The 25209-nt window shown below is 38.3% G+C and overlaps 1 protein-coding gene across 1 annotated transcript in view; it reads left to right on the top strand.

Moving 5' to 3' along the window:
- The first annotated feature begins 347 nt into the window (after positions 1-347).
- Positions 348-25209, top strand: part of STARD13 (StAR related lipid transfer domain containing 13) — a 329780-nt gene continuing 304918 nt past the window's right edge. The window contains exon 1 of the mRNA XM_057489672.1: positions 348-506. The gene's annotated coding sequence lies outside the window, so the exon portion shown is untranslated. The remainder of the gene's footprint in view (positions 507-25209) is intronic.

Raw genomic sequence — 25209 nt, forward strand, 5'->3', positions numbered from 1 at the left:
TTTTAGAATGTTTTTATGACCTCAAAATAGAAGAATTTCTTGAAGAATGCTTAAAAAAGCACAAGCCACACAAGAAGAAGTAAAGGGGCTAGAAGAAATGCTAAAAACTGTCATTCAAGGAAACTTCTGAAATAAAAAGGGTCTGAGGTTACATATTGACTGTTATACCCAGATGGACTAACATTAAAACACTGTAGTACAATTACTGGGTTTTAAGGAAAGATAAAATATTCTTTGAAAATCTAGGAGGAAAAATACAGGTTTGTAGTAGGTTACAATTAGATAATCAGACTTTTTAGGAGCAATACTTTATGCTCAAAGAAAATAAGATTCTCTTATTTCTTTAGGATTCTCAAAGAAAGAAAATATAAGTCAAGCATTTTGTACCCAGCAAAACTGACTTTCAAGTGAAAAAGGCAGAAAGAGTGTTTAGCTTTTTATGAAGACTCTCCTAGAGAATGAGCTTCAGGTAACCAGTGACCAGAGAGACATCAACATAAGGACTGGTGAGCATTCAATATATAATTCTTGGTAGAAAGAAGAGTAAATGAAGGCTAAGAGGATAGGAATATAATATATAATGGCTAAAAACATGGGGAGGGAGGGAGAATTGGGAAGAGCATAAGAAAAAAAATAGTGTTTTTAGCATTCATGTTGGTGATAGTATTGTTATCTTGAAACTATTTGTAATAATAATATATTACTATGGGTAATAAGTAAAGACAAATGAGTAATTATGGGATATTCTAATTCCACCATAGTTATGTCCTTGAGAATCAATATTGTTAGTGGAAAAAGAAGGTGAAGGTGAAACAAATGTTAGAGAAAAAGTTCTGTAGTCCAAAATTTGAACTGGAAGTATCAATGTGAACTCATTGAAGTACTTCTCTCTCTTTCCATTGAAAACAACTAGAAACATATGCCTAATCCAGTAGCAGTGACTACCCTGTTGGGCAGAGTGTATTCTTGAAATACAGTTCTTCATTAAGAGAAGTCAGGGCTTGAAGAAATTTCGAACTCTAGGTTTAGGGGATGAAATGTATGAAATGAGCTTAAAATAGCTTGTCATATCGAAACACTACTGGGGTCTCGAGAGACAACTTGAAAAGGCTTCTGTTGGCCAAACATAGGACCATTTGAATTGCAATTATGTGAATAACTGTAATAGATTGAAACTTATCAAATATATTTAAATCCATGAGTTCATAGTGATATTTAAAAAAAAAAACAATCACTTTTAGGATGATAGGGAACCAATTCATTCTCTTGGAAACTAATAAATGAAGTGAAAGACTCAAGCATTTATCCTGCTTTCTTATGAGCTGTAACACTGGGTAACCAAAGAAGAAATGAGGAGAAATATCTCTGTATAAATATATTCCAACTCATAAATGAAAAAAGCAATTACAATATTACTGTGTTGCAAGTCCCAATGAATTAATAAATGTGGGTATTTAGCATCAATGGCTGCTAATATTAGAAAGACAATCAGACATTTTATACCATTTGATGGAAGCTCTTAGCACTACCTGTAGGCCTTGCCAAAGGGATTGAGCCCAACTGATTCAACTGTTGTTTTTCAAAAAAACAAGACAGAGCAACAAGTTAAAATGTACTATGAGCATGCAGTTTGCAATATTCAGTCTGGAAAGCTCTACATAGTGTAAACAAACTCTTGGGTTTTTCAGCAGATTAAAATGTAGCACAAGTAAGTTATAGATTAAAAGAGAGTTAAAAGATAGCAAAAAATAAAAAGGGGCTAGATTAAACTTTAGCATCTAGAGAGACACACTTGACTGATAAATCTATGAAAATTCAAGGAAATAATTACTGTAAAAGTCAGGATAACAGTTCCTTACAGGAGGAAGGAGGAGCTTGTAATTGGTTTGGAGCACATGGAAGGGTTTTGGTTGGGGTGGGTGGGGGACAGAGTTCTGGGAGTTTCGCTTCTTGACCTGATGGTAGTGAAGAGGGTCTTCACATTTGATTATATGCCATGCATCTGTTCTGTGTGCTTTTCTATATTTCTACTTTATTGCACAACTAAAAAGGTTGTTTTGAAAAAGCTTTTGCAAAAAGGGGAGGGGGCAGAGGCAATGGGGAGTGAAGCCCCAAAAGAGAAATGTTGGAATATTAATGACTATGACATAACTGACTTTGATATTTATGTGTCTCTCTATATTTTTAACTTTCTCAGTAGTAAAATACAACAAAGAAAACCTGCAGGGTTCCCATTACCTACAGAGGAGAGTCAAACTCCTTAATAATAGGTGGCTTCTTATCTGGGGCCCCATTTATCTTTCATACATCATTTGCTGCCATTATCCCCTGGGCACCATCAGATGGAGTCAGATAAAAACCTCACTCTTCTTTGAACATGCTGTATTCTTTTTGTGCTGTCATGCCTTTGGGATTCCCTTCCCCTGAAATACTACTCATCTTCCTTCAAAACTCAGTTTAAAGGTTATTTCCTCTATGAACTCTTTCTTTTCCCCAGACGGCATTATTTGGACTTCTGTGTTCCCATATCATTTTGTATATACTTTGACTGAAACCCTTGTAGTTGTATCTGTCTACATGACCCTTTCTCCCTAGGCTGGAGCTCTTCAAAAATAGGTTATATTTATTTTTGTTTTCCCACTGTTTGGACAGTGCTTAGCCTATAAATGAATGAATGAATATAAAGAGACAGGAATTGAATGGCTCCAAAAATATTTTGCCTAAGGAAGCCACTGGGTGCAGGGAAAAGATGCAGATACCTAAATCAGTGATGTCTAGGCAAAGAATAAAGCCGAGAGACTACAAAACCTTGTCCCGTATGTCGCTGTGAGAAGCAGAACTGCGTTAACAGGAGTCTTCTGTGTTCTCACATCTCATGCTTTATTCTATGTCCACCTTCAGCAGATCACACCGAGGGATTTGGAAAAGACATTTGTGTTCTCCAGCCAGCATGGCAGTGACTTTCTTAGTCTGTTTGTGTTAGGCCCCTTTTTTTACAGTATTTGACCCTTCAGGAAGGCCCTCAGGGAATATAACACAATTAGAACTCTGACTTCCTGAAGCCCTAACAATATCTTGGGTAAAATATGGGCCAAAAAATAAAAAAGGAAGTAACAAATAATACCCTATTAGCAGGTTCTATTAATATTCCATTTCAATCCAATGAGGTGGCAAAGGCGTTGAGAACTTAAGTCGCTTGCTCAGGTCACAAGACAGTAAACAGTGGAGCAGGACCTGAGCAGAGGCGGTGGCAATACTTCCCTACCCTGATGTGAGCACTTCTAAAGAAATGGTGGTTAACATTCATGTGATGGAGAAGAGGAATCGAGTCCGTCCAGCAGTAGGAATATGGAAAACTGGGAGGCCCATCTCAGATAGATGTGGAATTAAGTGTATCCTTCTTAATCTAATAAAGCAGGAAAAGTAAATTAGTCTCATTTATAGGAAGAACAGATAGAGACATTGTCAAAAATGAATTCAATGCAATTATTTTAGCTCAGCTCAGGAGACTTTCACATGTGCTTAAATTTCTTCTTTGTGTTTTTACTGTTCCCTGAAGGTTAATTACACGAGCTTCTATTTTGAGATACAGGACAAATCTACTACCGGAAAAATAAACGGCACTTGGACTTCCCAGTCTGTGCATCACTTTGACCTTCAGCTCACTTCATTTATATTTAGGGTCAAAAACTGATTTCACATTATTTATGCCTGTTGTTGCAACTGCATATTAATAATATTTCATATGCTTTAAAATACGGATGTTTCTTTATAAATGTTGTGCTTTCCTCTAAAAAACTAAATGTGATGGTCTTCAATTTTCAAATCGGTTAATTAGTAAAATTCTTCTTTACAGATGAGGATATTAAAGAATGACATGCTATACTTTCAAATAACACATAAAAACTAGAATATTATTTATTACATTTTAGAAATGTCCTAGAATTTTTTAGGTAAGAGGGTTATCTATATTTCCATTTTTCTTTCTTTTATTCTGAAATGAGCGAGATGAGTAAAATAATTTGCTCTTTGTCTCTCCTGGCCTAGGCAGTCACAAACAGTGTACTACCCCATTCATTGGTATATTTGCATAAATGTAAATATCTTAACTGGGGAATTCTTTTCCCCTAAGCTCTGTATATATGAAGTGTGAGCAAAGATTAAGAAGAGAGTTTTCTTATTGATTTCTTGCAATTCTATATCATGGCTTGGTTATATGTAGAAAACATTCAGTGATTATTGCATTAGTGAAGTCTAATATTCTGGGGCTAATACCTATACGCAGCAACCTTTGGGAATGACTGTACAGATAGCATTAAAATTTTTTTTTTGTCCAGGAGGAAAACAAAGAAGCATTTTTAGTAATGTATGAATTACAAAAAAGGAAGTAATGGATAAAGACTGAAAAAATCCATATCCGGAAAAATTGGCAACTATTTTCAAAGGGGAGGTATAAAGTCTGAGGGAAAATTCCTGTTCAATTATTTTGTAGTTACAAAAATTCCAAATTAAACTGTTAAAGCTATAGGCTTAGAATAATCTAGTATTGTAGTAGAGGCCAAAATATAAAAGAAAAATTCCAATTAAAAAAATGTTTTTCTATTTTTTTGTTCCAAACAGGGACAAAACCTAATTAAATATTTTTTTGGCCCTGTTATTTTTTTTCCCAAAGAAGAAAACAGTTCTCTTCCTCCTGGCTACCGGGGCTTCCCATTTGTAATGTTTCTAATAAAACACTTCAAATGGCTGTCATTATTTAAAACTCACATCTCTTGATCCTCAGAACAGCCCAGAGGCAGAGAAAGTAGTATCTTCACTTTTCTGTACTTTTACAAATGTATTATTCTTTTATCTATTCATTTACCTGTCATGTACTAGCATAATAATCATTAATTCATCCCTTACCGTGTGCCTGGCACTTCTTTTAAAAAAGTGTTTTACATGTATAAGCTCCTTCCAATCCACTTAGAACAAAGCATTATTATTTCTGGTTTTGCAGAGAGGCGGCTGAGGTACAGAGAGGTGAAGGAATTCGTCCGTAGTTACATAGCAAGTGAGGCACAACTGGGCTTTGAACCCCACACACTAACTCCAGGGCTGGCATTTTTAATCATTCTCCTGCTCTGTGGCTGTAGAAGTCATATTAAAGCTGATGGTCTTACGGAAGAGAAAGTCAGAGAAAAACATGGAAACAATTACTTGTTCATTCAACAATTATTCATTGAGTGTTTACTCTGTTTCAGACACTGTACTAGATGCTTGGTGGTAAATTAGGCCCTGTCTTTACCCCCTTAGAGCTTATAATTTAATATAGAAGCTGTTCATTAAGCAAATTATACTAGTATTGTGATACAAATGAATGTCTTGATAGAGGAGGTGCAGGAATCCACAGAAATATCTACAGGGGGTGATGTAAGTCTTCCCAGAGGCAGTAGTGAGGAGCTGAGGTCTAACAAAGGAGTTCACTTGTCTGCCTCCCCACTGGGTCTGTGTGACCAGGTAAATCCTAGGCTCTTTCCACTAAGTAACATAAATAAAATTAGGAACAAGAAAGCAGTGGTACCGCATGCAATATGTTTTTAAAAGTGCAAGAATCTCTGTAGGTCTGCTGATAAATTTGAAAAATTTTGAAAGACTTTGTCAAAAGCAATGGCATATTAAAACATATATTGTCAAAATTCACCCAGGAGTTACATACCAGAATAGACTGAAAACTAGTGGGAGAAATTAAACAAGTCATTTAAAAAAAGTACCTCCCCCTAAGGGCAAGTTTTGCCTGTGAGTTCTTTGAAACTTTCAAAGAATGGGTGATTCTCACCCAATATAAATTTTTATTTCTTATTTATAAAGATGCATAGCTTCCATATTTATGAAACTCACGTCTTGATGCTAAACCTTGACAGAGGACAAAAATGAATATGGGTGCAAAAATACCGAAGAAAAAACCAGCTAACCAAATTCAATAAGATTAAAAGGAGTTGCTTATCATAACCTAGCACTTTTTTAACACAGTTCATGAGTTGGTGTCATGAAAAGAAGGATGGTTTGAATAACTGTAAATATTACTATAGTTGGTTGATAAGTCCAGTTACCTAAGGGCATTTGATAAATTCCAACATTCATTATGATAAATCATCTTAAAGACTAGAAGGGTATTTTGACAATATAATACAGTAATGCATGGTTGACTGAATATTATAAGATTATTATAATTCATAAATTAAGAGATTAAAAGAAAAAATTTTGATCATCTTAACAGGTGGAGAAAATGCATTCAGTAAAGTTTTGTATCCCTTCATATTAAAATTTTTTATCAAAAGAATGAAACTTCCCAATTAAAACAAAATTTAAGAGACCCTCTACAGTCATTGTCCCACTTAAATGAAGAAGCACTGGCAGCACCCTCCAGATCAGAAGCTGAGGTCAGGGTGTTGTCTCAGCACCCTTAGTCAGTGCTGGCCGGAGGTCCCAGACTGGTAAGAAGGAAAATTAAAAAGAGAAAAGTACAAGGAGGGGAAGGCAAACAAAACGACCATTGGTAAGAGCAGAGAGACAACCGTCCCAAATATATGCATTCAGTAAGAGTCCTTACGAATGTTTATGGATCCAGCATCGACCAAGAAAAATCAATAGAATTTCTATATACCAGTAACAACATAGAACATGTGATTTTCCAAGAGGATATTATTTGTAACGGTGTCAAAAATGTAAAGTGCCTTAACATACATGCAGTAAATGCTCTACGGAGCATACCCGAGCCTGGGAGCTCCGGAAGGCTGCCTGGTTGTAAAGGTCGCTTCCCTCCTGAGGCCACAGCTCCATTTCCTGGTCTCCGCAGGGATCCATCATCTGTTGGGCTAAAAGGAGCTGAAGGAGGGCCTACAGTGGAATAGACTTGCTGGGGTTGCAGGGCAGGCTGTGGCTATGGGGCGGGGCAAGGCTATAAAGAGAAAGGGGGGATTAGGGAGGGAGCACAGACAGCTTAGGGACCTCTGAGAGAAATAGGAGATCTCAGCCTTCTCATGGGTCAAGCGACTGACTGACTCTCTAGGAATTCTTTTACAAAGTCAGACCAACAAGACTCACCTCACCGTTGCTGGGAAGAAAAAAGCCAGAGAATATGTGTGAAAGTATTGTACACAGGATCTCGTGTTTAATATTCGGTCGCTGAATGTTAATTTTTTCTCAATATGATACGGTGCCTAACTTCCCAAAGAAAAAGCGCTCTGTCCCGGAGTCTCTGAGTTAAAACAGCAGCAGTGGCACCCTGGGGCTTTCACGCAGGGCCAGACAGCTTGCTTGCTGCATAGGCACCAAAGCACCTGCATTTTCCAGGTGAGCCCCCAGCAGTGTCCTCTGGGCACCTTCCACACTGGTCTGCAACGACCAGAGAAGGGCCATTAGCAGCCATCAGGAGAGCACAGTCCTCACCGGTCAAGTCAGTGGCTGACTCGTTGCATCATCAGCTCCACTGGCTGCCTGTTCAATACAGTCTAACTTTTTCACTGTTTTTCTTGAATTTAATAACTTTCATACCTTTAAAAGTCACTGTGTACTTGAAGTAAGGCATGGATGGCCCCGTTAGCTTCTTCATGGCTTTTTCTCAAGGGCAGAAGTGTGTTCACACTCTTTGTCTTTCAAACCCTCTGAGACACATTTTTGAGTTAGCAAATTCCTATTAGAAAGAATGAATCATGAGATTCTCTCAAAAAGGTAAATATATAGAACATCTACCAGTGCCTGTCAAAGAAACATCAGCTACCACTGCGAGCACCATCTTATTATCATCATCACATTCGGTTCTTCTCGCCACGGGGCAGGGGGTTGCCTCAAGCAGAGTATGAGAATATAACTTACAAGCAAGCGCAGTTAACCATTCTGCTCAGACTTGGCGTGTTCCTGGGTCCTTGCGTTCCATGGTCAAATATGCCAGGCACAAAGAAGTGTTCAGTAAGTATCAGGAAGTATTGTTTTACAAGTGAATAAACTAAGAGTGGAGTAAATTAAGTCCAAGGTTATATAACGAGTGTTCAGCAGTGCCATTCACACATGAATCTGTTTATTCTAGGTCTTTTATTCCCATCCCACAAAGAACAATCTGATGTTTGATGAGAAACATTTTAGTTAAATGAAAAATTCACAGTCCAACCTCCCCTGCTTTGGCACAACTTGATGCTATTTCCAGAAGGAATAGACCAGAACATTGCAATAGAGGCTTCTAGGTTATTTCTATAAGGAGTTTGGACGTAATGAGATGAGAATGACTTCCAAGTGGTGGGAAGAATTTTTATAAGACAAACTTAACTATGCCAGTTTAATAAGAATTTATCCAACATTCTGGGAAAGGACTTGACTGTCTGAAAGGTTAGGGCTTTCTTTCTGCTGTTTTTAATCAGTTTAGCTCCATAGCTAAACTTCAGAAATATAATTTTATCATTTGTTTCCTACTATTACAAAATCTATAGATTGAAATCTTAAAGCTTAAAAGAAAAATGTAGCTCTGTGTGAGCCACATCTTACTATTTCAATTCTTAAAACACCTTTGGTTTTTGCTTTTTAAAAAGTGTTAAAAAGTATGTATTTTACATTGGTAGTTTAAAATTACTTTTAGTTTACAAGCTTACCATTTATAAAAAGTTTTCAGGCTTTACTAAACTGAATTCACTGAGCCTAATCATAAATGTCTTTGGAAAAATTATTAATAATTAGGCATATTCTCACATTTTATGTTTATTTTCAAAACCATGATTTAAAAAATACGTTTAGTGACTAGTTTACTCAAATTATTGCCTAGGAACAATTCTTCATGTGTGAAAAAAAAGTTAAAAAAATTTTTTTTCTACGGAATTCTATAAGCCTGAAGATTAGTTTTCTTTATAATCATCAGAAGAAAGGAATTTGTAGAAATAAAATTCTTTTTATTTCTGTAGCTCACATTAGACTCCAGAGTCTTGATGGTGTGCTAAACCAGATGTCAACTGGAGCTCAACCAAAAACTAAAGCGAGTAGCTTGGTTACAGAGTATTCTGGGCGGAGTGTTATGTCCTACTTGGGTGGTGAAGTCAGCACCACATTCACGCATTCTCTATTACTTAAAAAATTTTTAATTTAGCATGAAGTTTGATTTGTTTTTCAATATTTGTGATTTGAAATGAAAACATATTGTTACTAATATTTATAAAATTGGGAAAAGGGCAGTCAGTGATTTTGTTAACATAAAGTGGTTAGTTCATTGCAATACCTGAAGACATAGCAGTGGATTGTATGCCCTTCAATTAATTCATTCATTATTAGTGAAAATTCTTGCTGCAGTTGAAAATCTCCTTGGACTATTAATGACTTTCCTGTTGGGATGGTCCATAGCCCACTGTTTAGGGTTTCATAAATGAGGCATCAGGTTGGGGAACATCTGCAAAACAACAGCTGCAAACATTAACTATGCTTTAAATAATTGTCTTTGTCCTACAAAGCTTAATAATACCCAGGACCTTTTTTGTTATGTCTTTTAATACATTTTTAATGAGGAAAATTGACCAGCCTTTCTTATAGATATTTTACAACTTTTAATCTTTAACTTTTTTTCCAAATCCCTAACATTTTTTCCCATTTTTTTATTGAATCCGAAAGTCCAGCCTAATAAATTCTGACCAGTGTTGGATATAGAGGATGTTAGTAATAATTGGCAAGATTTTATAGATTTGCTAATGGTTCTTGGTCTTATGATGTTTTGGCTACTGTACAATGTAAAAAAGCAATAATAATTTTGCTAATAAATATAAAAGGCAAACATTATGTGTCTTCCTGATAGGAAACAGCAGAAGCTTTGAACATTACCTCAAAAGAGGTAATTTAAGAGATTACTTACAAAGCTATGGGCAGGTTAAGGGAAACCAGACCAACAGTTCTGAGATGATTGCTCAGCAGGATGGTCGTCCTTCGAAGAGGAATGCGTCCCCAACCAGACTGCAGGCTGACGGGACAGAGACGCAGCGTGGAAATACCCACCTCCCTCCCCCCCAGTTTCTCACTTCCCAGTGGGGCCTCCCACTGGCTGACTTCAACAGGAAATCCAGAGGGAAGGGCGCTCACTTAAACTATCCCTTAGACATTGTGCCCCACGAAGCAAGACGGAAAAGAGCAGAGAGTAGTTCTACAGGGTCAAATAGAAAATACTTAACACACATTACAATAAAAATAGCATGGTCAGCCACCATGATTAAGAGGCAGGGGGAGGGCTCAGATAGGGACCTAGCATGCAAAGCTAAAACCTCAGCTCAGCAGTGCCCTTAGGAGTCTAATGTGAGCCACAGATGTAATGTTACATTTTCTGGCAGCCACTTATAAAAGAAATAAAAGGAATAGGTAAAATTAATTCTATTCATATATTTTATTTAAATTCATATATCTAACGTTATCATTTCAACATAAAATCAATACACAAAAATCACCAATGAGATAGGACTTTCTTTTTGGATTCTGATCTCCTCAAAGTCTGCTGTGTATTTGACACTTACAGCATCTCTGCCCTCAGATGAGCCACATTTCAAGTGCTCAGTAGCCGGTGTAGACGGAGCTGCACTAGGTGGTAGGCCAGGAGGAAGGTCCTGATGATAACCAAAAGCATTCATTTATTTGTACCCTCTTTTTAGTAATTTTTATAAATAATCTTATAGAACCTAAGGAGAACTGCCTGTGGATAGTTACTCCCAAGAAATAGACTGGTTAAAGAAGGTTCATGTGACTAGGATAGAATTTGCTGAGTTAGGCTTCAGGTAGATAGAAGGGGGTCAGATTTTACTTTAAATTAAAAGGTGAACTTGGAGGTCATTCAAAGGTGGTCTTGGTTTTCTTGAGTATTAAAAAAAAAAATACAAATCTGTTCCCAGAACAAGAATGGTAGTAAAGGTGAACTCCAAAGCCGTGATTCTAAAAACTACAGGAATCTTTGAACCTGGAGGGCAAAGGGGGACATCCTGAATCTAGTATTCATAACTACTTCCCTGAGGTTAAGTGAGCACCAAAATCTCCTTTCTGCAATGGAAAAAATTGTATCTATATGAGATGCTTTGTTAATTGTGAAACTCAAAACTATGCACACATGGATTATTCTTACTAGCTAAAGAAAGGGCTGTTCTGTGGAGATGGGCTCTCAGGATGCCTACCAGGAAAAGCCATCATCCCAGAGCATCATTCAGTGTTGGAAATTTTTTGAAATAATTAATTAATTAATTAATTAATTGATATTTTGTTATCATTAATCTACAATTACATGAAGAACATTATGTTTACTAGTCTCCCGCCTTCACCAAGTCCCCCCCCACAAACCCCATTACAGTCACTGTCCATCAGCATAGTAAGATGCTGTAGAATCACTGCTTGTCTTCTCTGTGTTGCACAGCCCTCCCCGTGCCCTCCATCCCCCACAGTATACATGCTAATCGTAAGGCCCCCTTTCTTTTTGCCCACCCTTATCCCTCCCTTCCCACCCACCCTCCCCAGTCCCTTTCCCTTTGGTAACTGTTAGTCCATTCTTGGGTTCTGTGATTCTGCTGCTGTTTTGTTCCTTCAGTTTTCTTTTGTTCTTATACTCCACAGATGAGTGAAATCATTTGGTACTTGTCTTTCTCCGCCTGGCTCTGGCTTATTTCACTGAGCATAATACCCTCTAGCTCCATCCGTGTTGTTGCAAATAGTAGGATTTGTTTTCTTTTTATGGCTGAATAATATTCCATTGTGTATATGTACCACATCTTTATCCATTCATCTACTGATGGACACTTAGGTTGCTTCCATTTCGTGGCTATTGTAAATAGTGCTGCGATAAACATAGGGGTGCATCTGTCTTTTTCAAACTGGGCTGCTGCATTCTTAGGGTAAATTCCTAGAAGTGGAATTCCTGGGTCAAATGGTATTTCTATTTTGAGCTTTTTGAGGAACCTCCATACTGTTGAACTAATTTACATTCCCACCAGCAGTGTAGGAGGGTTCCCCTTTCTCCGCAACCTCGCCAACATTTGTTGTTGTTTGTCTTTTGGATGGTAGCGATCCTTACTGGTGTGAGGTGGTATGTCATTGTGGTTTTAATTTGCATTTCTCTGATGACTAGCGATGTGGTCGGGAAATTTGCTCCCCAGCTGGGTAACAGAGTTAGTGGAGGTGACGAGGGTCTGTCTTTCTGCTGAGGGCAGTGTTAGATTTATTTTATCAAAACATTTGTTACCCATTTTTAGAGCCTCCAGCCCATTACTCTTATATGTTGAGTGTGAGGGCATGTATGGCTCAATAATTAGTTTTTGTTTCCCATCAATGTGGGCTTTTGTTGGCTTCATAAAAGTGATAAATGGCTCTTCTTGGATACACAAAAGAGATTGGCAGGCAATTTAATGTTAAGATTTCCCAGTAGAACCATCACTACCAACAAGATCACACGCTGACCCTCCTGTACTAAGAAATGTTAAAAATAAGGCCAGGATTTTTACGGTCCCCATTTTCTACTGCTCCAAAGGCTCTCTTCTGCCTTTCATGTTTCCTGTGATAGCTAGAGCTGCATTTCCCTGCTTGAATCCCTTGGAGACCTAACACGGATACTCCTGAAATGAGCCATTTCAAGCGGCTCTAGGTTTTGCAGAGACAGTTGTGCATGTGAGAAAAATTACTTTCTCGGAAGCTGGTTTTGGAAGACTCGCAAACATCCTTACATCAGGTGCCATTGGAAATCAGCGTGCTCAGGACCTTTTACAAATAGCATATTCCGCAGCACTACTGTCATCATAACAGCATGCACGTTTTCTCGCACGTGATCCTGTTTGTGCTTCACAATGACCTTGGCAAGGTATGTGAGACACTCCATTTTTTTTTTTGATGCCAGATCTGAAGCCCTGAACATTTGAATGACATGACATGTCACACAGCTGATACTTAACATGACCAGCACTCCAGTGCATCCTCTCCGCCACCTCATCTCCTGTTTTATACCTTTGTAAGTTGTGTTTTCCGGACCATGCAACCTGGAAGCAATAATTGTAACCATAAACATTCATTCAAAGGCTTTGCTTCATTTTGTTATAACTTCAACCCTACAATTTCTGCCAACCAGTTTTAAGAGTCTTGGGGTCTTTTACCCCCCTAGGAGCATTGGCAGGGATGAGGTGTGGAGAGAGGAGTTCACAAATATTTGGGACTTGAATTTGATGGGTTCCATGGGAGCAGACACCGTTTAATGATTCAGTCATCCAGGTGGAATCCGTGATGTCATCTACCACTGCCTTGTATCACGGCGCATCCGAAACCTTGGAAAGGGGCTGAGGCTGCCTATGTGTTCTGCCCCCTCACTTGTCTGGTCCACAACGGACTGTCTTCTGCACAGCTCTGAGCGCCAGCTGCAAGGTCACCGCTGAGTGGGGAAGTGCCCTTTGCCCCACCCCACCCCCAGCTTCCATTGTTACAAATGCGGTTAAACACTGCCCTCCACAGTCTTCCGGGAAACGGCTCTTTTCACTTTTACACCCTCTTTCCTGTGTTTGCCTCTCCCTGAGGGACATGCACACAGACTGAGCCAGAGAAATGCCCTGGTCACAAGCCGCACGCTGCTCCTCCAGGTGTTGCATCCTCCAGGGATGCCCCGCGGAGTTTAAACCCAGCTAGCCTGCCTTCAGATGAGTTATTTCCCTTCATACGCTTAGATCCTCAGCCCACAGGCTCTGCTGGGCCTACCCTGCCTTTTTTTCCTCATTGACCAGGTGCATCACTAGTTGAGATTATCAAATGAAACCTCTCTATCACAACTGCTGGAGCAATTTTCCCCAGACACTCCATTTTCTCAGGTGTGTGTGTGTGTGTGTGTGTGTGTGTGTGTGTGTGTGTGAACACCAATTGAATCAAAGTCAGATTCTTCTGCCTGAATATCAAGGTCCTTTACCAATTATTCATTTTATCTTTCTTTTTCAAGCCCCTTCCCTCACAGGAAGCCAGAGAGAATTTGTGTGTAATGGGTATTTTACACATATATCAATGGGTTATTTAAGTCAATGACAAGCTATGGGTGACAGATTAGAGACTGATTTTCTTTCTTAGGTATGTTTCCAGATATTTTTATTAGTGCTTAAAATATTTTTCTTCCAGCTTCATGACTATTGCTGATCATCAGTCTTTTCCATCTTCTCTTCCTTAGGAAACCCTCACTAATTAGCACAGCGTTGTGTTGGTTATTAAGCAAATCAGAGCTCAAGCTAAACAAAACTGGCTCAGGAGCTCACAATCTAAGGAAGGTTATAGTAATTTAGACCTATTCTGTAGAAGGACATGTGGATCCTTGTGTAAATACACGTCTTAGCATGAAAAAGAATCTAAACTTAGTGTGAGCATTAGTCAAGTGGTTTTATGTGGTCTAGAGTTTAAGACTGAATCAGGAGAATTGCATATCCAGAGAGGAGACGGCCATGTTAAAAAAATAAATCAGCACTCACTTCCTTTTTGGAGAAACTTCAAGAAGGAAATGAGATTTCCTACAGTCGTGCTATGAGGAGGAAGAAGTTGAGGTTTTTGGAGGCCACTGAATCACATAGTGATTTGTGATACGAAATCTGCAGCTCTGAAACAAAATGAGACATTTTTACAGGTGTCAGAGATCAAAATGAAAACTGTATTGCATTCCATGCCTTGGGCCCTAAGTCGCCTTCCTATTTTCCCTTTCCCTTTATCCCGAGCAGCACTTACCCACTGGTCACCGGCAGATCAGCTGGACATTTCTAGGCCTCCTCTGAGGAAGAGGGGGGCTGAGGAAGGACCGTCAGAGAGCTCTCGAAGGAGGGCTGTGAGCAGAGTGGACTGCATATGCCTAGTGACTGTTCCCTAGCCCACCCATCAAGTAGTGAGGAATTAGCAGACGTTTTCCGTAAAGGGCCAGAGAGCAAATATTTCAGTCCTTGAGACCATATGGTCTTTGTTGCACCTGTTCACCTCTGTTGTTGCATGAAAGCAACACCATGTAAATATATAAATAAAATGAGGATGGCTGTTGTATTAGTTAGAGAGGGCTTCCATAACAGAAGAACCACAGAATGGGTGGTTTACACACCGAAATGTATTGTCTCACAGTTTTGGAGGCTGGAGGTCTGAGCCCAGGGTGTGGGCTGGGTTGTTTTTTCCTGAGGGCTGTGAGGGAGCATCTAGTCCAGGCCGTGCTCCTAGCTCCTGGGGTTGCTACCGGTCTTTGGTGTTCCTTAGTTTGTAGACACATCCCCTTGATCTTTGCCTTCATTGTCATATGACATTCTTCTTCACATATCAATGTCCAAATTTCTCCTTTTTTACAAGGACATCAGTCATATTTGATGAGGGGGCCCTCTCTACTCCAGTATACTCAGTACATCCCATTATATCTGCAATGACCTTTCTGCAGCCTAAGGTCACATTTGAAGCTCTGGGGGCAGGACTTCAACATATGAATCCAAGGGGCACATAATCCAACTCATAACAAGGGTATGAAATGATGAATCTCATTTAATGTCATGTGTCAAGACCTATTTTTTTCCCAACCACGTAAAACACGTGATGTCTGTGGGCCATCCAAAACAGGCCCCGGGCTGTCGCTTACCCCCTCTGAGATAAACCACTCCTTCTCCAGAGGGGAGGGCTAAGGGCAGGAGGAAAATGTTCCTCTGGTCCTGATCTCTCGGGGGCGTGAGTGGGAGTTCCCTGCCCTCAGTGGAAATGAGAGGTGGGGGGCATTACAAGGGTCCTGTATCGTTTAGCCCAAAGGACCCCGGCTAGTGGGAGGCGGATTATATTCCAGACAGAATGGGAGGCACTAGGAAGGATGATGGAATGGGCAAAACAGACAAAAACAAAGGGAAAAAAGCCAGGAATATAAAATACATGAGAAAACCGCGGAAAGGATTGGTAAGTATAACGCACAGTCTTAATCTTGGGGTGTTTAAAACACACAGTCCTATAAAGAATTAATGAGAAGGAGGAGCTGACGTAAATCCACAACGTGGAAACCTGGAGAGAAAGGTCACACACAAGTTCTAGACTAAGGTCACAAGAAGGTGTCAAGCACTCGCTGATTTTAGAACAACAAAAAGGATGAAACAAAAACCACCTTTCTTCATTCTAAGGCCTCTATCTCTTCTCTGAGACTGTTTTTTCTGAGAGTTCTTTGTGATGTTTTTATAGTACTTTCTACTCCACAGCTCAGAAGAAATGCAGGTGAGACTGATTTCCATTGTAAATCTTTGCACATCTAAAGGGTTAGTGTAGGTAGATGGGTATCCCTGTAGCTGGCAGTCTGCTTTACGCTCTAAATTTCCTGTGATTGATCTTAGTCTTTAGTTTTTGGTGCTTTCCAGTTACTATATGTCCTTTATTATGAGCTTTTATGAGTCAACAGATGACTGGGCGGGGGGAGGGGAGAATGCTTTTAAGGAACGTGACACCTTCACCTGCTTTTCACCTGGAAAACTAAAATCTGCTCCAGTGTGAAGTCAAAAACAGATTACATGTACTTTGTTCTTTTAACCCTCCTCATAGATTTATAATTTAACAAGGGCCTCTGAGCTTCAATTAAGGGTCAGTTTTTCCTATAATTGCCATAAAAAGACTATTTCTGCATCTCTTACAAAGCTTCTATTAAAGACTGTCAATTGTATCATTTGGTATTAGTGTATGGAGAGCTAGGTAAAAAGTTATTCCTAGACTTTAGTGCTAGAAATAAGATAATATCTTTCTGATGAGCTATCTCCTTTAATTAAGACAACCATCCGATGGAATTTTTCAGTACCCACATTGCTTTGCGTTTCAGGAGCTCAGTACTTGATTCCAGCAGTCAGTCAGTTTAGGATTTTCATTTCAACTCTCTCCTCAATCACTTTATAATTTCGATCTTTTAATTTTTAACTTGCTTTGTGGTTTTACTTTATATGAATAGTGCCCTTAATTGCAAAGAGACACACAACTTTTTTGAACATATGTAGGATATAAATAATTAATTATTGGTTTTCGTCACTTTGTCCACAGGGATTATCCTGAATACAGATTTTTGTGACCTTAGTTGTTTTCTAATGCCACCTCAGGGCACAGTGATATTTTTTTCTGACAGATTCCTGAATCAATGATTTCTCTTCTCAAATGCTATGTATATGTTAAGGACACAAGTACTTGCTGGACTCCAGAAATACAACAGCTTTTTTAAAGAAGAAAGTATTGTTTTAGGAGGCAGTTCAGTTATTTGTCTTTGAAAAAAATTAAAATTAAATGAAAGTCACTTTATTTGGTTGTGTTCATTAGGATTCCTTTGCTTGAAAATGACAGAAGCTTAACTCAGATTCATTTAAGTGCAAAAAAATAGTATCTATTGGCTCAAATAATTTGGAAAGCCAGAACTTACCTGTGTAGCTTTAGGTATCGCTAGATCCAGGAGCTCAAACTAAGACTCTTCCATTCGTCTGTCTGCTTTATACACTAGCTGTTGGCTCCATTCCTGGACAGGCTCCCCCCACAGTGTAGCAAAAACGACGAGTAATACTTCTGGGTTTACATTGTACTGGCTGCTGGCATTTCTGGTGAAAACAACACAATTTTCAACAGATCCAAAAAGAGTGCCAGGGAGAGTTTCACTGGCTTGGCTTTGGTCTTGAACTTAATGATTATGGGTGATGAAATCGATTACTTAACTTGGCCCGATTCTTGGGATGCGTCCACTCCTAAAGCCGAGAAGGTGGGATCTACCCCACACAACCACTTGGACCCAAAATGGGGACAAGATAGTTCCCAAAGAGATTCCAGGCTGAACAAAGCAGGTTAGCTGCATCTCCCATTATGCTTCTGTCCCTTGGCTGCCCAACACCTATCTATACCTTCTTTCCCCTTTATGAAATTTCCCATATGGCCCTGGATAATGTAATGCAAATATACCTCCACAAGGAAAATTGCCCCTGCCTGTACCCTAAAGGAAGACAATTCCTAGGCTCATGCAGTTACTACTTTCAATTTTAACTCCAGAATTGCTAAGGGTATTTTTCATGGCTGGGTCTAAACATAGCTCCTCATGTCTAGGCAACGTCTGGCTAAATGGCATATTTATGTATATCACTGTACGTAACCCTGCCAGTTAACAGTGGCAGAGAGAAAGTACACACTGCAATGGAACTTCCATTTGGAAAGGGGAGAGAAGGGCGAGCACTAAGAGTGACCTCAGGCCCCTGTGATCTCCTGCTGGACAGACCGAGCAAGGCCTTCCTGACCTGGCGGTGGAGGGAGTTCTTTATTTAATAATCTGGCTGGCCTTCACGGCCCTCTGGGAGGAAGTGCCTTCTGTCCTGCATAGCTACATAGCAGCTGGACATTGGGGGGGATCCCATCCTAACAGCTATAACATGGCAGTTCCTCCATCCTGTTGGTACATGTTTGGGGGCTGAAATCTGCCTTGTGAGTTGGACATTCTTAGGTCTGTTTGGTGGGCCTTGGCAATGCCACTGGCTCTCCTGATAGGACTGTTGGTCTCTTTATGTGCTGACTAGTCCCTGGATTGACTCTTGCATAGCATGACTCTGCATAGCTCTGGCTGCAGCCCTCATGATTCCTCCTCTGAACAATCATTCTCAGAGCTAGTCAGACAGCCGAAACTATAAATGCAAAGGTTCCCTTTTTGGCCTGAGCCCCCTGCCCCTCCCGCAGGGGGATGCAGTACTCTGACAGGTAGGATCTACAATGCATGTTGACCTCCTCTTGATCCAGCAGCAGGGTCATCCGCTTAGACTGAGAAGGGCAGGGGCTGCTTTTCCTAAGAAATGCTAAGTCAGAAAGCCGATGTCCTCTACATTGATCAGGTCACCATAAAGAAAGGAGGTGAATACTAAACACAGTTCACTCTTGGGTATATACCATCATATAATGGTTGAACATACACTATTTCTGTAGGACAGAGGTTCCCAGATATTTTGATCTCAGGATCCCCTAACTCTTAAAAATATTGAGGACTTTAAAGACCTTTTGTTTATGTGGATTATAACTACTGCTACTTACTGTGCTGGAAATGAGAAAATTCCTATATTAACAATTAGAACAGAAATTTAAAATTACTTCCCATAAATTCATTTAAAAATAATAATAAACCCCTTACATGTTAACATCGTTACAATATTTTAATGAAACACTACTGTGTTTAGTGAGAAGAGTTTTACATTTATTTTAAACTAGCTACTTTGCCACCTTTTTCACATTTTTGCAAAATTCTCATGTCAGGCTTAATAGAAGACAAATGGATTTTTATATCTGCTCTACTTAAGTTTATCGCTATATTGTTTTCAGAAAAGTGTATTAAAAAAAATCTAGCCTCAGACAGTTATGTAGTTCGACAAAAGGAAAAATATTTTAATAGGCTTTTTAGATAATTTGCATATTCATTTATACTACTCTAAAACCCATACATGTGGAAGTTCTTGACATGTAGAGTCTGAAATCATATCAATGAGCTTTTCATATTCTGTTAAATGAAAATCTATTGGTCAAATTTTCCCTTTGAATGTATCTTTAACCATGCACAATTTTGTAACATAATGCCTCCCTTATTTAGAAAATGTCAGTTATGCAAATCTTCCAAATATTGATACATTTCATTATATAATATCAAAAAATCACATTCATTTATATCACACAAGTCTCAGTAAAGTCTTTAAATATTTGGAAGCTGTCAAGCTCATAGTGTTGGATACAAGTTTTCCAGGATTCAAATTCTCTCTTAAAAGCTTGAATTTTATCATTGGCAACAAATACTGTCACTTTTCTTTTAAGGATGGTCTCCCTTTGTTAATTTTTGAGAAGATAATTGTCAAATACCCCAGTAAAAATGGTCCTCTATGGAAAAAGCATCTAGTTCAGCTTACAACTCAATCATACATGCATAAAGCCAACCATCCTACTTTCCTGCACAATCGAAGTGCCTTATGCTTACTTTCAATGTTGTTACACAGAGTATTAAAAAGGTATATATTCAGGGTTGAAGTTTAATTAAAATAATTTTTACTGCTTCATCAAGGACATTCTTAAGTGAAACTTGTACACGGTTACTCCCCTGCTGGTGCAAGGCCTTGAAGAGCCCAACGACTACAGGCGCAGTCAGGGGCCCTTGTGTAAGGATCACCAACACATTTACTCACCACTGTTTTGCACCATCAGTACAAGTATTAACATAATAAAAACATCAAATAACCGCATTGTAAAGAAATAACTTTGACCTCACAAACCCCCTGAAAGTCCTCAGAGACCCCCAGGGATCTGCGGGACACACTGTGAGAACTGCAGCTCTTCTTGTAAGAATTGAAATAAAGACATTTTACTGAGATCCGTCATAGACCCATGAGCATGAGCTGCTGGTTTGGCCTGGCCCCTGATTTTTATCTGTCATTTTTGTCATTGTGACAGTACATATCAAACTAGACTAACTCTTCTGTTCTGGATTTCCTTTGGAGAGTTGTTGCAGGGGTAGCAGAAATCAATTTAACAGGAGAAGTAGTTAAGTCAGGAAATATTGATCCCTGGCAAGCTTGTTTGCCAGACAAATTTTTTTAATTTCTTACTTTCCTTTAAGATGTTTAAGAATGCTTAAGAATAATTTTAAGAAATAATATTAATGTTTTGATACTACTTTTGAATTTATGCAAAACCATAAATTTTTCTGGCTTATAAGATTTAATTTTGTCCATTATGACATTTCATTTCTATGAAATGACTATGTCTTTCTCTAAAAAGTTTTGTGAGTTAATTCTATATGAATTTTTAATTAGTTATTTAATTACATGCTGAATTTTTTTTTAGGAATAGAGAAACCCGAGTTTAGATTCCAGCCATACCATTTGCCAACTAGTTGATGTTGGATTTTTAACCATCCTGAGCCTCGGGTCCATCATTTATAGAAAAAGGGGTATTTTGGATCAATGCTATAATAGTGTCATCAGTATGAATCTTAACCCTCTGTTTGCCACATAGAAGGCACTTAATTTTCATTTCCTTCTTTCCATGCATTTACTTTCCCAGCCCATACTTGCAGGAGCAACAGGCTTTCACCGCTTTAGGATGGGAGGGTTAGCGTTCTCCATTCAGGTCTAGCTGCACACCCCAGCTGCCGTGAGCCGATATTCGGACAGCAGGCTTCCTGTGAGGGAAACCAAGGTGCAGGATGTAACCGAAGGTCTTTGCTGCGGAAGTAGACCTTTCTAGCAATATCTCAAATAGAACAATCATTGCCACCGTCTTCCTGATGTGATTTATCATTAGGAGAACATGTGGGGAATCTGGAAGGGAATTAGGGCGGGTAGAGGAGGGAAGTGGGATGAGGCGAGATTTTGTGGTTGTCATTTAGGTCATTTCATAAAATTTTTTTTCAGTTGTTAATACTCTTTTCCTTAAAGAGCAAGCATCCTATAATCACAGCATTTATCTGATAATCCTTAAAACAAAGTTGTCCTCCTCATCACACAAATTTAATAACTAGAAAGTAAATACATGTCTCTGTATCATGGTCTTAGAAACTAGAATTATAGTTAGAATTTCTGTCTCACTGTTTAGGTTCATGAGTGATGCTGCCCTCATGAGAGAATCTGTGCTGTCGTTGTTCTGCTTTATTAATACTTGGCAGCCCTTGATTCCTTTTACTGCTAAATATATAAGCAAAATTTTGGAGGAAGTCATCTCAGTCTGAGGCAGAAAGGATTTCATCAAGCTCTCTATCGATTGCGTCTGAAGAAAAATAACAAGCCAAGAGCACCCAGAATGAATTTATTCAGCAGCAAGCAAAATTTTTCATTGATCATCTCTACAATATTCTGCTCAGATGATGTTCAGGCTAATACTTAAAAAGGCACATAGCTAAATGATATCAGTTGGACACCAGACAGCATAGAAACATTCTCATACATACAAATATTCAGAACTATGGAAAATTATCCATCTCATTTCCCTCTTCAGGTGGTTTTCTGATTCTTAGCTTCATTTGAACTCTTTTAGAAATCGCGTGGTTAATTTTATGCATTAAATAATGTAAATTAGGGTGGACTGACAATTTGGCCCCAAAAGAAAGCTGGCTGAGGTTTCAGGAAGCTTGGGCTCTCAGACTTATTTCGACTCTAAAAGCTTGTAGACTCATTCCAATCACTTAACTTCTCTTAGCCTCATTTCTATCATCCATAAAAACAAGAGTATTGGGCTAAATAATGTCTGAGTTCATCCATGTGCAGTGTACTCATAATAGTGTAGTTGCAGTAGGGAGAATTTGGTAGTATCTCAAAGTTCCTCTCTCGATTAGTATTTCTGAAGGATTGCATATGAAAATATGAAGGAGGCACAGTGAATGTGTTCTTCACCATTTTATATTATGACTTGCGGATCATAGCTACATGTAGTCTTTCCTGTTCACCCCTCCTTATTTTTTCTGTCATTTTCAGCATTTTTAATTTAATACAAGAATCACTTGTCTTTAATTTTGCAAGGGTGTTACTTGAAATTGTCATTTTACATATGTTACTTGGGTTCCTTTTATAGCAAGCATTTAGCCTCATTCAGTCTTACTGGTTATCTATTATAACTAAAGGCAGTCTTATCTTTTTCTCATTATAATAGCAGAGAGCCCATTATCTCTATCTCAAAAGTGCAAATATTTTAAAACGTTGGCTTCATTACACACAGAAATATTCTGAAATAAAGAGACCCTAAGAATACCTAATGTAAAGTGATTACAAGATTTTGAATTTGAATCTATTTAACTCCCACCCATATCATTTCTCTTACAACCTTTTTGTGAGCGGGGCTAACAACATTTCACTCTCTGGTACAAATTTAGCAGACAGGAATTACAAATCCCTACAATTAAAGCATAACAGTTATGATGTGCTTCTAAATATTTTATGTTGGTTTAAGGCTTGTGGGTAAAGGTGTTATTTTTCTCTGTTTGCAAGGAAATAGAAGCTTTAAAACGTCAGCTCGATTATGTGGAAGTGTCAATGCATCCTAGTTGGTTTTACTAAAATTGGTCTGTTGAAACCACAGCTCTTTTTTATTGGACACTATTTTAATGACTATACTTGTAACAAGTTTGCTGTTGTTAATGCACCCTGTTTAAAGGGCTCTTCATTTCATATTAAAGAGCCTTGTATATCTGTATTTGTCAGCTGTCACGGTGCTAAAGCAACAGACAAGAATCATTAAAGTAACCACGTATCATCCAAATCATTTATCATTTCAGAATTTCAAGGATTATACACTTCAGGAAATCCTCCCACATTTAACCTCATCTTCACCAAACTCAGTCCTCTCCATGGAGAGTGGGTCTCATGGCCCTATGAGAAGACATGACAGCACCTAGTATATTTATCACTCATTGGATGTGAAAACATGGCAATTAGCTCTGAATAGAGGGAGAAAGACTGATGGTCTTCATAGCAGATAATACATAGAATAAGTAAATCAGCTAATTTGACCACCAAACGAACTTGAAAGGTTTTCATACTGAAGAGACAAATAGATCAGTGTGAAGTTAATTAAGAGGGGTGACTTGATGGGTTAGCTTAATGATTTAGCACTACAAGCTAGTTTTCCTTTAACTATTTTTCTGCTCTTAGGAGACCTTCTCACTTTATCAAGATGGAGATTGCCCAGGGAGGTAGTCAGCAGAGCCTAAGCTCAGACTGTGGTTAGGGGTGAAATGCTCATCGACACAACTTGAAGTCAGTTGGCTGATAGTGGGAAATGAGATGTCAGGCTCAGAATAGTCCCGTAGGTGGTCCTCTAGACAACTGACATCATTCAGAGAACAAATCGCACATTTAGTCCTCAAGGAAAGGAAGTAGACTGTATGTTTTTGGTTACGTCTGGGTGTCCAGCACATAACAGCAACATACATTTGAGTGTGAAGTAGCATTTTTCCAGGGCAGCAGTTAGATGAATGATTTTGGAAACTTAAAGTTCTCAGAATTTGATGGGACTCGTTTGAAGCTGTCTAATTAAGCAAGCATGTTTTGTATTCTTCTCAAAGTTGCTAAGGAAAGCCAAGGTCTATTTTTCTTCTCACAAAAATAAATAACCACAAAGGAAGTCTGGTGAAAAAATAAGCCCAAACAGATTTCTCTTAGAAAACATCTGTTTCTTATATACCTGGAGTTTAGTTGAGAAAAATGACACTTGTAGGACAATAGCAACAAAACAAGAGTATCACATATCAAAATATATCCTGAAATGAAACTGTATAGAGTCTAAAAAAGTCAAAGATACAATAGAATTTGAAATTTGCCATTTGTGATTGAGACAAAATGACTCACATTTTTTCTTCGTTTAAAAACAGCAATGAATATTTATCAATAGCAGTGGCAGCATATGAAATTAAAAGCACTTTTCTGTAAGTACCACTCTTCTAGGTATTGTACAAAAAGGGTTAACAAACAGGAGAGCCATTTGGGTGCTGAACACTTAAACCCATACTGTATGTGCCTGGACATACAGGTGATTTGGACAAAGGAATAATTATGACATAGTGTCTGATGTGAATTATTACTTGAGTAATAATATTAATATTGCAATAATAAGAAGGGAAATTTCATAATCGAGTAGGATGATATGTTAGGGAGAGATTTGCATATGAAGAATGAAACCAAGAGGAAGTTTCTACCATAAGAATAGTTTGGGAACTGACCAATTATTCTAAATAATTTAATAATAATATTGATAATAGTAACAATAAAAATGAAGCACTTTATATGGAAGTATATTTACTATGCTACTACAATTTCTTATTTTAAACTTGCTTCAAACACATTATTCTTTATCTGGAAAAAAATGATAAAGCATTAAATGTAAGAAGACTTAACTCACGATGAAAATGGATTTAAGTCATCCATTATAGAAGAAAGGTAAAATACAAAGAATAATACAAAACAATTCAAAAACTGTCCATGACCTTCTTCTTCCTACCAGCTTTATTCAAAGGTAATATATACACAGGAAGTATTTCTATCCTGTTTAGAAGATGGAAAAACTGAGACCCAAATATTTAAATATTTTACTCAAGACTAATAAGAAAGTAAGTGATCCACATGAAGAAAGTGTTCACGTCTTTCAATCCTTTAACTTTAGGTCACGCTGCCCTTGTAAATATTTATCTTTTATCCTTGAGGGCTTCTCAAATAGTACCACACAGAGAGAGGTTCATATTATTTGTTAGCA

Source organism: Manis pentadactyla, chromosome 2 (assembly GCF_030020395.1).
Source record: "Manis pentadactyla isolate mManPen7 chromosome 2, mManPen7.hap1, whole genome shotgun sequence".
Lineage (NCBI taxonomy): Eukaryota > Metazoa > Chordata > Mammalia > Pholidota > Manidae > Manis > Manis pentadactyla.